A 12,592-nucleotide genomic window follows, 5' to 3' on the forward strand; every position below is an offset into this window, starting at 1 on the left:
ACAACAGTGGAATTCCGAGAACAATGGAAGAGTTACAAACCATATTTAAACTTCAGCGGAATTCTGAGAACAATGAAAGAGTTCCAAAAGCATTGTTAAACATCAGCGGTATTCTGAGAACAATGGAAGAGTTCCAAAAGCATTATTAGACATCAGCGGAATTTCGAGAACAATGGAAGAGTTACAAAGCTTTTTTAAACTTCAGCAGAATTCCGAGAACAATGGAAGAGTTCCAAAGCATGGCTAAACTTCAGCGGAATTCCGAGAACAATGAAAGAGTTCCAAAAGCATTGTTGAACATAAGCGGTATTCCGAGAACAATGGAAGAGTTCCAAAAGCATTATTAAACATCAGTAGAATTCCGAGAACAATGGAAGAGTTCCAAAGCATTTTTAAACTTCAGCAGAATTCTGAGAACAATGGAAGTGTTCCAAAGCAATTTTAAACTTCAGCAGAATTCCGAGAAAAATGGAAGAGTTTCAAAGCATTGTAAAACTTCAGCGGAATTCCGAGAACAATGGAAGAGTTCCAAAGCATGGCTAAACTTCAGCGGAATTCCGAGAACAATGAAAGAGTTCCAAAAGCATTTTTAAACTTAAGCGGCATTCCGAGAACAATGGAGGAGTTCCAAAGCATTGTTAAACATTAGCGGAATTCCAAGAACAATGGAAGAGTTCTAAAGCATTGTTAAACATCAGCGGAATTCCGAGAACAATGGAAGAGTTCCCAAGCATTTTTAAACTTCAGCAGAACTCCCAGAACATAGTAAGAGTTCCAAAGCATTTCTAAACTTCAGCTGAATTCCCAGAACATTGGAAGAGTTCCAAAGCATTTTTAAACTTCAGCAGAATTCCGAGAACAATGGAGTTCCAAAGCATTTTTAAACTTTAGCGGAATTCTGAGAAAAATTGAAGAGTTCCAAAGCATTTTTAAGCTTCATTGGAATTCTGAGGTCAATAGAAGAGTACCAAAGCATTTTTAAACTTCAGCAGAATTCTGAGAATTACGGAAGAGTTCCAAAGCATTGTTAAACTTCAGCAGAATTCCGAGAACAAGGGAAGATTTCTAAAGCGTTTTTGAACTTCAGCAGAATTCCGAGAACAATGAAAGAGTTCCAAAAGCATTATTAAACATTAACAGAATTCCGAGAATAATGGAAGAGTTCCATAGGTTTGATAAACATTAGCGGAATTCCGAGAACAATGGAAGAGTTCTAAAAGCATTATTAAACATCAGCGGAATTCCGAGAACAATGGAAGAGTTCCAAAGCATTGTTAAATATTAGCGGAATTCCGAGAACAATGGAATGGTTCCAAAGCTTTTTTAAACTTCAGCAGAATTTCGAGAACAATGGAAGAGTTCCAAAGCATTGTTAAACAGTAGCAGAATTCCGAGAACAATGGAAGAGTTCCAAAAGCATTATTAAACATCAGCGGAATTCCGAGAACAATGGAAGAGTTCCAAAGCATGGCTAAATTTCAGCGGAATTCCGAGAACAATGAAAGAGTTCCAAAGCATTTTTAAACTACAGCGGAATTCCGAGAACAATGGAAGAGTTCCAAAGCATTTTTAAACTTCCGCAGAATTCCGAGAACAATTGAAGAGTTCCAAAGCATTGTTAAACTTCAGCGGAATTCTGAAAACAATGGAAGCGTTCCAAAGCATTTTGAAACTACAGTGGAATTCCGAGAACAATAGAAGAGTTCCAAAGCATTGTTAAACATCAGCGGAATTCCGAGAACAATGGAAGAGTTCCAAAGCATTTTTAAACTTCAGCGGAATTCCATGAATAATGGAAGAATTCCAAAGCATTGTTAAACATCAGCAGAATTCCGAGAACAATAGAAGAGTTCCAAAGCATTTTTAAACTTCAGCAGAATTCCCAGAACATTGGAAGAGTTCCAAACCATTTTTAAACTTCAGCTGAATTCCCAGAACAATGGAAGAGTTCCAAAGCAATGTTAATCTTCAACAGAATTCCGAGAACAATGGAAGAGTTCCAAAACATTTTTAAACTTCAGTGGAATTTGGTGAACAATGGAAGATTTCCATCGAATTGAAAAACATCAGCAGAAATCCGAGAACAATGGAAGAGTTCCAAAGCATTTTTAAACTTCAGCAGAATTCCGAGAACTATGGAAGAGTTCCAAAAGAATTATTAAACATCAACAGAATTCCGAGATCAATGGAAGAGTTTCAAAGCATTGTTAAACATTAGCGGAATTCCGAGAATAATGGAAGAGTTCCAAAAGCATTATTAAACATCAGCGGAATTGCGAGAACAATGGAAGAATTCCAAAGCTTTTTTAACTTCATCAGAATTCCGAGAAAAATGGAAGAGGTCCAAAGCATTTATAAACTTTTGCGGAATTCCGAGAACAATGGAAGAGTTCCAAAGCATTGCTAAACTTTAGCGGAAATCTAAAAACAATGGAAGAGTTCCAAAGCATTTTTAAACTACAGCGTAATTAAGAGAACAATGGAAGAGTTCCAAAGCAATGTTAAACATCAGTGTATTTCCGAGTACAATGGAAGAGTTCCAAAGCATTGTTAAACATTAGCAGAATTCCAAGAACAATGGAAGAGTTCCACAGAATTTTTAAACTTCAGCAGAATTCCCAGAGCAATGGAAGAGTTCCAAAGCATTTTTCAACTTCAGCAGAATTCCGAGAACAACGGAAGAGTTCCAAAGCATTGCAAAACTTCAACGTAATTCTGAGAACAATGGAAAAGTTCCAATGCATTTTTAAACTACAGCAGAATTCCGAGAGCAATGGAAGAGTTCCAAAGCATTTTTAAACTTCAGCATAATTCCCAGAACAATGGAAGTGTTCCAATGCATTTTTAAACTTCATCGGAATTCCGAGAACAATGGGAGAGTTCCAAAGCATTGTTAAACATTAGCAGGATTCCAAGAACAATGGGAGAGTTCTAAAAGCATTGCTAAACATCAGCGGAATTCCGAGAACAATGGAAGAGTCCCAAATATTTTTTAAACAACAGCGGAATTCCGAGAACAATGGAAGAGTTCCAAACCATTTTTAAACTTCAGCGGAATTCTGAGAACAATGAACGAGTTCCAAAAGCATTGTTAAACATCAGCGGTATTCCGAGAACAATGGAAGAGTTCCAAAAGCATTATTATACATCAACGGAATTTCGAGAATAATGGAAGAGTTACAAAGCTTTTTTAAACTTCGGCAGAATTCCGAGAACAATGGAAGAGTTCCGAAGCATTTTTAAACTTCAGCAGAATTCCGAGAACAATGGAAGAGTTCCAAAGCATTTTTAAACTTTAGCAGAATTCCGAGAAAAATGGAACAGTTCCAAAGCATTGCAAAACTTCAACGGAATTCTGAGAACAATGGAAAAGTTCCAATGCATTTTTAAACTACAGCAGAATTCCGAGAGCAATGGAAGAGTTCCAAAGCATTTTTAAACTTCAGCATAATTCCCAGAACAATGGAAGAGTTCCAATGCATTTTTAAACTTCATCGGAATACCGAGAACAATGGAAGAGTTCCAAACCATTTTTAAACTTCAGTGGAATTCTGAGAACAATGTTAGAGTTCTAAAGCATTTTTCAACTTCAGCGGAATTCTGAGAACAATGAAAGAGCTCCAAAAGCATTGTTAAACATAAGCGGTATTCCGAGAACAATGGAAGAGTTCCAAAAGCATTATTAGACATCAGTAGAATTCCGAGAACAATGGAAGAGTTCCAAAGCATTTTTAAACTTCAGCAGAATTCCAAGAAAATGGAAGAGTTCCAAAGCATTTTTAAACTTCAGCAGAACTCCGAGAAAAATTGAAGAGTTCCAAAGCATTGTAAAACTTCAGCGGAATTCCGAGAACAATGGAAGAATTCCAAAGCATGGCTAAACTTCAGCGGAATTCAGAGAACAATGAAAGAGTTCCAAAAGCATTTTTAAACTTCAGCGGCATTCCGAGAACAATGGAGGAGTTCCAAAGCATTGTTAAACATTAGCAGAATTCCGAGAACAATGGATGAGTTCCAAAAGCATTATTAAACATCAGCGGAATTCCGAGAACAATGGAATAGTTCCAAAGCATTGTTAAATATTAGCGGAATTCCGAGAACAAGGTATAATTTCCAAAGCTTTTTTAAACTTCAGCAGAATTCCGAGAACAATGGAAGAGTTCCAAAGCATTTTTAAACTTCAGCGGAATTCCCAGAACAATGGAAGAGTTCCAAAGCATTGTTAAACATCAGCGGAATTACGAGAAAAATGGGAGAGTTTCAAAGCATTGTAAAACTTCAGCGGAATTCCGAGAACAATGTAAGAGTTCCAAAGCATGGCTAAACTTCAGCGGAATTCCGAGAACAATGAAAGAGTTCCAAAAGCATTTTTAAACTTAAGCGGCATTCCGAGAACAATGGAGGAGTTCAAAAGCATTGTTAAACATTAGCGGAACTCCCAGAACAATGGAAGAGTTCCCAAGCATTTTTAAACTTCAGCAGAACTCCCAGAACATAGAAAGAGTTCCAAAGCATTTTTAAACTTCAGCAGAATTCCCAGAACATTGGAAGAGTTCCAAAGCATTTTTAAACTTCAGCAGAATTCCGAGAACAATGGAGGAGTTCCAAAGCATTTTTAAACTTTAGCGGAATTCTGAGAAAAATTGAAGAGTTCCAAAGCATTTTTAAGCTTCATTGGAATTCTGAGAACAATAGAAGAGTACCAAAGCATTTTTAAACTTCAGCAGAATTCTGAGAATTACGGAAGAGTTCCAAAGCATTGTTGAACTTCAGCAGAATTCCGAGAACAAGGGAAGATTTCTAAAGAGTTTTTGAAGTTCAGCAGAATTCCGAGAACAATGAAAGAGTTCCAAAAGCATTATTAAACATTAACAGAATTCCGAGAACAATGGAAGAGTTCCATAGGTTTGATAAACATCAGCGGAATTCCGAGAACAATGGAAGAGTTCCAAAGCATGTTTAAACTTCAGCAGAATTCCAAGCACAATGGAAGAGTTCCAAAAGCATTATTAAAAATCAACAGAATTCCGAGAACAATGGATGAGTTCCAAAGCATTGTTAAACATTAGCGGAATTCCGAGAACAATTTAAGAGTTCTAAAAGCATTATTAAACATCAGCGGAATTCCGAGAACAATGGAAGAGTTCCAAAGCATTGTTAAATATTAGCGGAATTCCGAGAACAATGGAATGGTTCCAAAGCTTTTTTAAACTTCAGCAGAATTCCGAGAACAATGGAAGAGTTCCAAAGCATTTTTAAACTTCAGCGGAATTCCGAGAACAATGGAAGAGTTACAAAGCATTGTTAAACAGTAGCGGAATTCTGAGAACAATGGAAGAGTTCCAAAGCATTTTTAAACTTTAGCAGAATTCCGAGAAAAATGGAAGAGTTCCAAAGCATTGCAAAACTTCAACGGAATTCTGAGAACAATGGAAAAGTTCCAATGCATTTTTAAACTACAGCAGAATTCCGAGAGCAATGGAAGAGTTCCAAAGCATTTTTAAACTTCAGCATAATTCCCAGAACAATGGAAGAGTTCCAATGCATTTTTAAACTTCATCGGAATACCGAGAACAATGGAAGAGTTCCAAACCATTTTTAAACTTCAGTGGAATTCTGAGAACAATGGTAGAGTTCTAAAGCATTTTTCAACTTCAGCGGAATTCTGAGATCAATGAAAGAGCTCCAAAAGCATTGTTAAACATAAGCGGTATTCCGAGAACAATGGAAGAGTTCCAAAAGCATTATTAGACATCAGTAGAATTCCGAGAACAATGGAAGAGTTCCAAAGCATTTTTAAACTTCAGCAGAATTCCAAGAAAATGGCAGTGTTCCAAAGCATTTTTAAACTTCAGCAGAACTCCGAGAAAAATTGAAGAGTTCCAAAGCATTGTAAAACTTCAGCGGAATTCCGAGAACAATGGAAGAGTTCCAAAGCATGGCTAAACTTCAGCGGAATTCCGAGAACAATGAAAGAGTTCCAAAAAGCATTTTTAAACTTCAGCGGCATTCCGAGAACAATGGAGGAGTTCTAAAGCATTGTTAAACATTAGCAGAATTCCGAGAACAATGGATGAGTTCCAAAAGCATTATTAAACATCAGCGGAATTCCGAGAACAATGGAAGAGTTCCAAAGCATTGTTAAATATTAGCGGAATTCCGAGAACAAGGTATAATTTCCAAAGCTTTTTTAAACTTCAGCAGAATTCCGAGAACAATGGAAGAGTTCCAAAGCATGGCTAAATTTAAGCGGAATTCCGAGAACAATGAAAGAGTTCCAAATCATTTTTAAACTACAGCGGAATTCCAAGAACAATGGAAGAGTTCCAAAGCATTGTTAAACTTCAGCAGAATTCCGAGAAAAATGGAAGAGTTCAAAAGCATTTTTAAACTTCAGCTGAATTCCCAGATCATTGGAAGAGTTCCAAAGCATTTTTAAACTTCAGCAGAATTCCGAGAACAATGGAGGAGTTCCAAAGCATTTTTAAACTTTAGCGGAATTCTGAGAAAAATTGAAGAGTTCCAAAGCATTTTTAAGCTTCATTGGAATTCTGAGAACAATGGAAGAGTACCAAAGCATTTTTAAACTTCAGCAGATTTCTGAGAATTATGGAAGAGTTCCAAAGCATTGTTAAACTTCAGCAGTATTCCGAGAACAAGGGAAGATTTCTAAAGCATTTTTAAACTTCAGCAGAATTCCGAGAACAATGGAAGAGTTCCAAAAGCATTACTAAACATCAACAGAATTCTGAGAACAATGAAAGACTTCCATAGGTTTGATAAACATCAGCGGAATTCAGAGAACAATGGAAGAGTTCCAAAGCATTTTTAAACTTTACCAGAATTCCCAGAACAATGGAAGAATTCCAAAGCATTGTTAAACATCAGCGGAATTACGAGAACAATGGAAGAGTTCCAAAGCATTGTTAAACATCAGCGGAATTACGAGAACAATGGAAGAGTTCCAAAAGCATTATTAAACATCAGCGGAATTCCGAGGACAATGGAAGAGTTCCAAAGCATTTTTAAACTTCAGCGGAATTCTGAGAACAATGGAAGAGTTCGAAAAGCATTGTGAAACATCAGCGGAATTTCGAGAACAATGGAAGAGTCCCAAATCTTTTTTAAACAACAGTGGAATTCCGAGAACAATGGAAGAGTTCCAAACCATATTTAAACTTCAGCGGAATTCTGAGAACAATGAAAGAGTTCCAAAAGCATTGTTAAACATCAGCGGTATTCTGAGAACAATGGAAGAGTTCCAAAAGCATTATTAGACATCAGCGGAATTTCGAGAACAATGGAAGAGTTACAAAGCTTTTTTAAACTTCAGCAGAATTCCGAGAACAATGGAAGAGTTCCAAAGCATTTTTAAACTTCAGCGGAATTCTGAGAACAATGGAAGAGTTCGAAAAGCATTGTGAAACATCAGCGGAATTTCGAGAACAATGGAAGAGTCGCAAATCTTTTTTAAACAACAGTGGAATTCCGAGAACAATGGAAGAGTTACAAACCATATTTAAACTTCAGCGGAATTCTGAGAACAATGAAAGAGTTCCAAAAGCATTGTTAAACATCAGCGGTATTCTGAGAACAATGGAAGAGTTCCAAAAGCATTATTAGACATCAGCGGAATTTCGAGAACAATGGAAGAGTTACAAAGCTTTTTTAAACTTCAGCAGAATTCCGAGAACAATGGAAGAGTTCCAAAGCATGGCTAAACTTCAGCGGAATTCCGAGAACAATGAAAGAGTTCCAAAAGCATTGTTGAACATAAGCGGTATTCCGAGAACAATGGAAGAGTTCCAAAAGCATTATTAAACATCAGTAGAATTCCGAGAACAATGGAAGAGTTCCAAAGCATTTTTAAACTTCAGCAGAATTCTGAGAACAATGGAAGTGTTCCAAAGCAATTTTAAACTTCAGCAGAATTCCGAGAAAAATGGAAGAGTTTCAAAGCATTGTAAAACTTCAGCGGAATTCCGAGAACAATGGAAGAGTTCCAAAGCATGGCTAAACTTCAGCGGAATTCCGAGAACAATGAAAGAGTTCCAAAAGCATTTTTAAACTTAAGCGGCATTCCGAGAACAATGGAGGAGTTCCAAAGCATTGTTAAACATTAGCGGAATTCCAAGAACAATGGAAGAGTTCTAAAGCATTGTTAAACATCAGCGGAATTCCGAGAACAATGGAAGAGTTCCCAAGCATTTTTAAACTTCAGCAGAACTCCCAGAACATAGTAAGAGTTCCAAAGCATTTCTAAACTTCAGCTGAATTCCCAGAACATTGGAAGAGTTCCAAAGCATTTTTAAACTTCAGCAGAATTCCGAGAACAATGGAGTTCCAAAGCATTTTTAAACTTTAGCGGAATTCTGAGAAAAATTGAAGAGTTCCAAAGCATTTTTAAGCTTCATTGGAATTCTGAGGTCAATAGAAGAGTACCAAAGCATTTTTAAACTTCAGCAGAATTCTGAGAATTACGGAAGAGTTCCAAAGCATTGTTAAACTTCAGCAGAATTCCGAGAACAAGGGAAGATTTCTAAAGCGTTTTTGAACTTCAGCAGAATTCCGAGAACAATGAAAGAGTTCCAAAAGCATTATTAAACATTAACAGAATTCCGAGAATAATGGAAGAGTTCCATAGGTTTGATAAACATTAGCGGAATTCCGAGAACAATGGAAGAGTTCTAAAAGCATTATTAAACATCAGCGGAATTCCGAGAACAATGGAAGAGTTCCAAAGCATTGTTAAATATTAGCGGAATTCCGAGAACAATGGAATGGTTCCAAAGCTTTTTTAAACTTCAGCAGAATTTCGAGAACAATGGAAGAGTTCCAAAGCATTGTTAAACAGTAGCAGAATTCCGAGAACAATGGAAGAGTTCCAAAAGCATTATTAAACATCAGCGGAATTCCGAGAACAATGGAAGAGTTCCAAAGCATGGCTAAATTTCAGCGGAATTCCGAGAACAATGAAAGAGTTCCAAAGCATTTTTAAACTACAGCGGAATTCCGAGAACAATGGAAGAGTTCCAAAGCATTTTTAAACTTCCGCAGAATTCCGAGAACAATTGAAGAGTTCCAAAGCATTGTTAAACTTCAGCGGAATTCTGAAAACAATGGAAGCGTTCCAAAGCATTTTGAAACTACAGTGGAATTCCGAGAACAATAGAAGAGTTCCAAAGCATTGTTAAACATCAGCGGAATTCCGAGAACAATGGAAGAGTTCCAAAGCATTTTTAAACTTCAGCGGAATTCCATGAATAATGGAAGAATTCCAAAGCATTGTTAAACATCAGCAGAATTCCGAGAACAATAGAAGAGTTCCAAAGCATTTTTAAACTTCAGCAGAATTCCCAGAACATTGGAAGAGTTCCAAACCATTTTTAAACTTCAGCTGAATTCCCAGAACAATGGAAGAGTTCCAAAGCAATGTTAATCTTCAACAGAATTCCGAGAACAATGGAAGAGTTCCAAAACATTTTTAAACTTCAGTGGAATTTGGTGAACAATGGAAGATTTCCATCGAATTGAAAAACATCAGCAGAAATCCGAGAACAATGGAAGAGTTCCAAAGCATTTTTAAACTTCAGCAGAATTCCGAGAACTATGGAAGAGTTCCAAAAGAATTATTAAACATCAACAGAATTCCGAGATCAATGGAAGAGTTTCAAAGCATTGTTAAACATTAGCGGAATTCCGAGAATAATGGAAGAGTTCCAAAAGCATTATTAAACATCAGCGGAATTGCGAGAACAATGGAAGAATTCCAAAGCTTTTTTAACTTCATCAGAATTCCGAGAAAAATGGAAGAGGTCCAAAGCATTTATAAACTTTTGCGGAATTCCGAGAACAATGGAAGAGTTCCAAAGCATTGCTAAACTTTAGCGGAAATCTAAAAACAATGGAAGAGTTCCAAAGCATTTTTAAACTACAGCGTAATTAAGAGAACAATGGAAGAGTTCCAAAGCAATGTTAAACATCAGTGTATTTCCGAGTACAATGGAAGAGTTCCAAAGCATTGTTAAACATTAGCAGAATTCCAAGAACAATGGAAGAGTTCCACAGAATTTTTAAACTTCAGCAGAATTCCCAGAGCAATGGAAGAGTTCCAAAGCATTTTTCAACTTCAGCAGAATTCCGAGAACAACGGAAGAGTTCCAAAGCATTGCAAAACTTCAACGTAATTCTGAGAACAATGGAAAAGTTCCAATGCATTTTTAAACTACAGCAGAATTCCGAGAGCAATGGAAGAGTTCCAAAGCATTTTTAAACTTCAGCATAATTCCCAGAACAATGGAAGTGTTCCAATGCATTTTTAAACTTCATCGGAATTCCGAGAACAATGGGAGAGTTCCAAAGCATTGTTAAACATTAGCAGGATTCCAAGAACAATGGGAGAGTTCTAAAAGCATTGCTAAACATCAGCGGAATTCCGAGAACAATGGAAGAGTCCCAAATATTTTTTAAACAACAGCGGAATTCCGAGAACAATGGAAGAGTTCCAAACCATTTTTAAACTTCAGCGGAATTCTGAGAACAATGAACGAGTTCCAAAAGCATTGTTAAACATCAGCGGTATTCCGAGAACAATGGAAGAGTTCCAAAAGCATTATTATACATCAACGGAATTTCGAGAATAATGGAAGAGTTACAAAGCTTTTTTAAACTTCGGCAGAATTCCGAGAACAATGGAAGAGTTCCGAAGCATTTTTAAACTTCAGCAGAATTCCGAGAACAATGGAAGAGTTCCAAAGCATTTTTAAACTTTAGCAGAATTCCGAGAAAAATGGAACAGTTCCAAAGCATTGCAAAACTTCAACGGAATTCTGAGAACAATGGAAAAGTTCCAATGCATTTTTAAACTACAGCAGAATTCCGAGAGCAATGGAAGAGTTCCAAAGCATTTTTAAACTTCAGCATAATTCCCAGAACAATGGAAGAGTTCCAATGCATTTTTAAACTTCATCGGAATACCGAGAACAATGGAAGAGTTCCAAACCATTTTTAAACTTCAGTGGAATTCTGAGAACAATGTTAGAGTTCTAAAGCATTTTTCAACTTCAGCGGAATTCTGAGAACAATGAAAGAGCTCCAAAAGCATTGTTAAACATAAGCGGTATTCCGAGAACAATGGAAGAGTTCCAAAAGCATTATTAGACATCAGTAGAATTCCGAGAACAATGGAAGAGTTCCAAAGCATTTTTAAACTTCAGCAGAATTCCAAGAAAATGGAAGAGTTCCAAAGCATTTTTAAACTTCAGCAGAACTCCGAGAAAAATTGAAGAGTTCCAAAGCATTGTAAAACTTCAGCGGAATTCCGAGAACAATGGAAGAATTCCAAAGCATGGCTAAACTTCAGCGGAATTCAGAGAACAATGAAAGAGTTCCAAAAGCATTTTTAAACTTCAGCGGCATTCCGAGAACAATGGAGGAGTTCCAAAGCATTGTTAAACATTAGCAGAATTCCGAGAACAATGGATGAGTTCCAAAAGCATTATTAAACATCAGCGGAATTCCGAGAACAATGGAATAGTTCCAAAGCATTGTTAAATATTAGCGGAATTCCGAGAACAAGGTATAATTTCCAAAGCTTTTTTAAACTTCAGCAGAATTCCGAGAACAATGGAAGAGTTCCAAAGCATTTTTAAACTTCAGCGGAATTAAGAGAACAATGGAAGAGTTCCAAAGCATGGCTAAATTTCAGCGGAATTCCGAGAACAATGAAAGAGTTCCAAAGCATTTTTAAACTACAGCGGAATTCCAAGAACAATGGAAGAGTTCCAAAGCATTGTTAGACTTCAGCAGAATTCCGAGAAAAATTGAAGAGTTCCAAAGCATTGTAAAACTTCAGCGGAATTCTGAGAACAATGGAAGAGTTCCAATGCATTTTTAAACTACAGCAGAATTCCGATAGCAATTGAAGAGTTCCAAAGCATTTTTAAACTTCAGCAGAATTACCAGAACAATAGAAGAGTTTCAAAGCATTGTTAAACAATAGCGGAATTCCGAGAACAATGGAAGAGTTTCAAAAGCATTATTAAACATCAGCGGAATTCCGAGAACAATGGAAGAGTTCCAAAGCATTGTTAAACATTAGCACAATTCCGAGAACAATGGATGAGTTCCAAAAGCATTATTAAACATCAGCGGAATTCCAAGAACTATGGAAGAGTTCCAAAGCTTTTTTAAACTTCATCAGAATTCCGAGAACAATGAAAGAGTTCCAAAGCATTTATAATCTTTTGCGGAATTCCGAGAACAATGGAGGAGTTCCAAAGCATTGTTTAACATTAGCGGAATTCCAAGAACAATGGAAGAGTTCCAAAGCATTTTTACACTTCAGCAGAATTCCCAGAACATAGAAAGAGTTCCAAAGCATTTTTAAACTTCAGCAGAATTCCCAGAACATTGGAAGAGTTCCAAAGCATTTTTAAACTTCAGCAGAATTCCGAGAACAATGGAGGAGTTCCAAAGCATTTTTAAACTTTAGCGGAATTCTGAGAAAAATTGAAGAGTTCCAAAGCATTTTTAAGCTTCATTGGAATTCTGAGAACAATAGAAGAGTACCAAAGCATTTTTAAACTTCAGC

Source organism: Phyllobates terribilis, unplaced genomic scaffold (assembly GCF_046119375.1).
Source record: "Phyllobates terribilis strain yellow unplaced genomic scaffold, ASM4611937v1 Scaffold_1__5_contigs__length_1240528914, whole genome shotgun sequence".
NCBI classification, from domain to species: Eukaryota; Metazoa; Chordata; class Amphibia; order Anura; family Dendrobatidae; genus Phyllobates; species Phyllobates terribilis.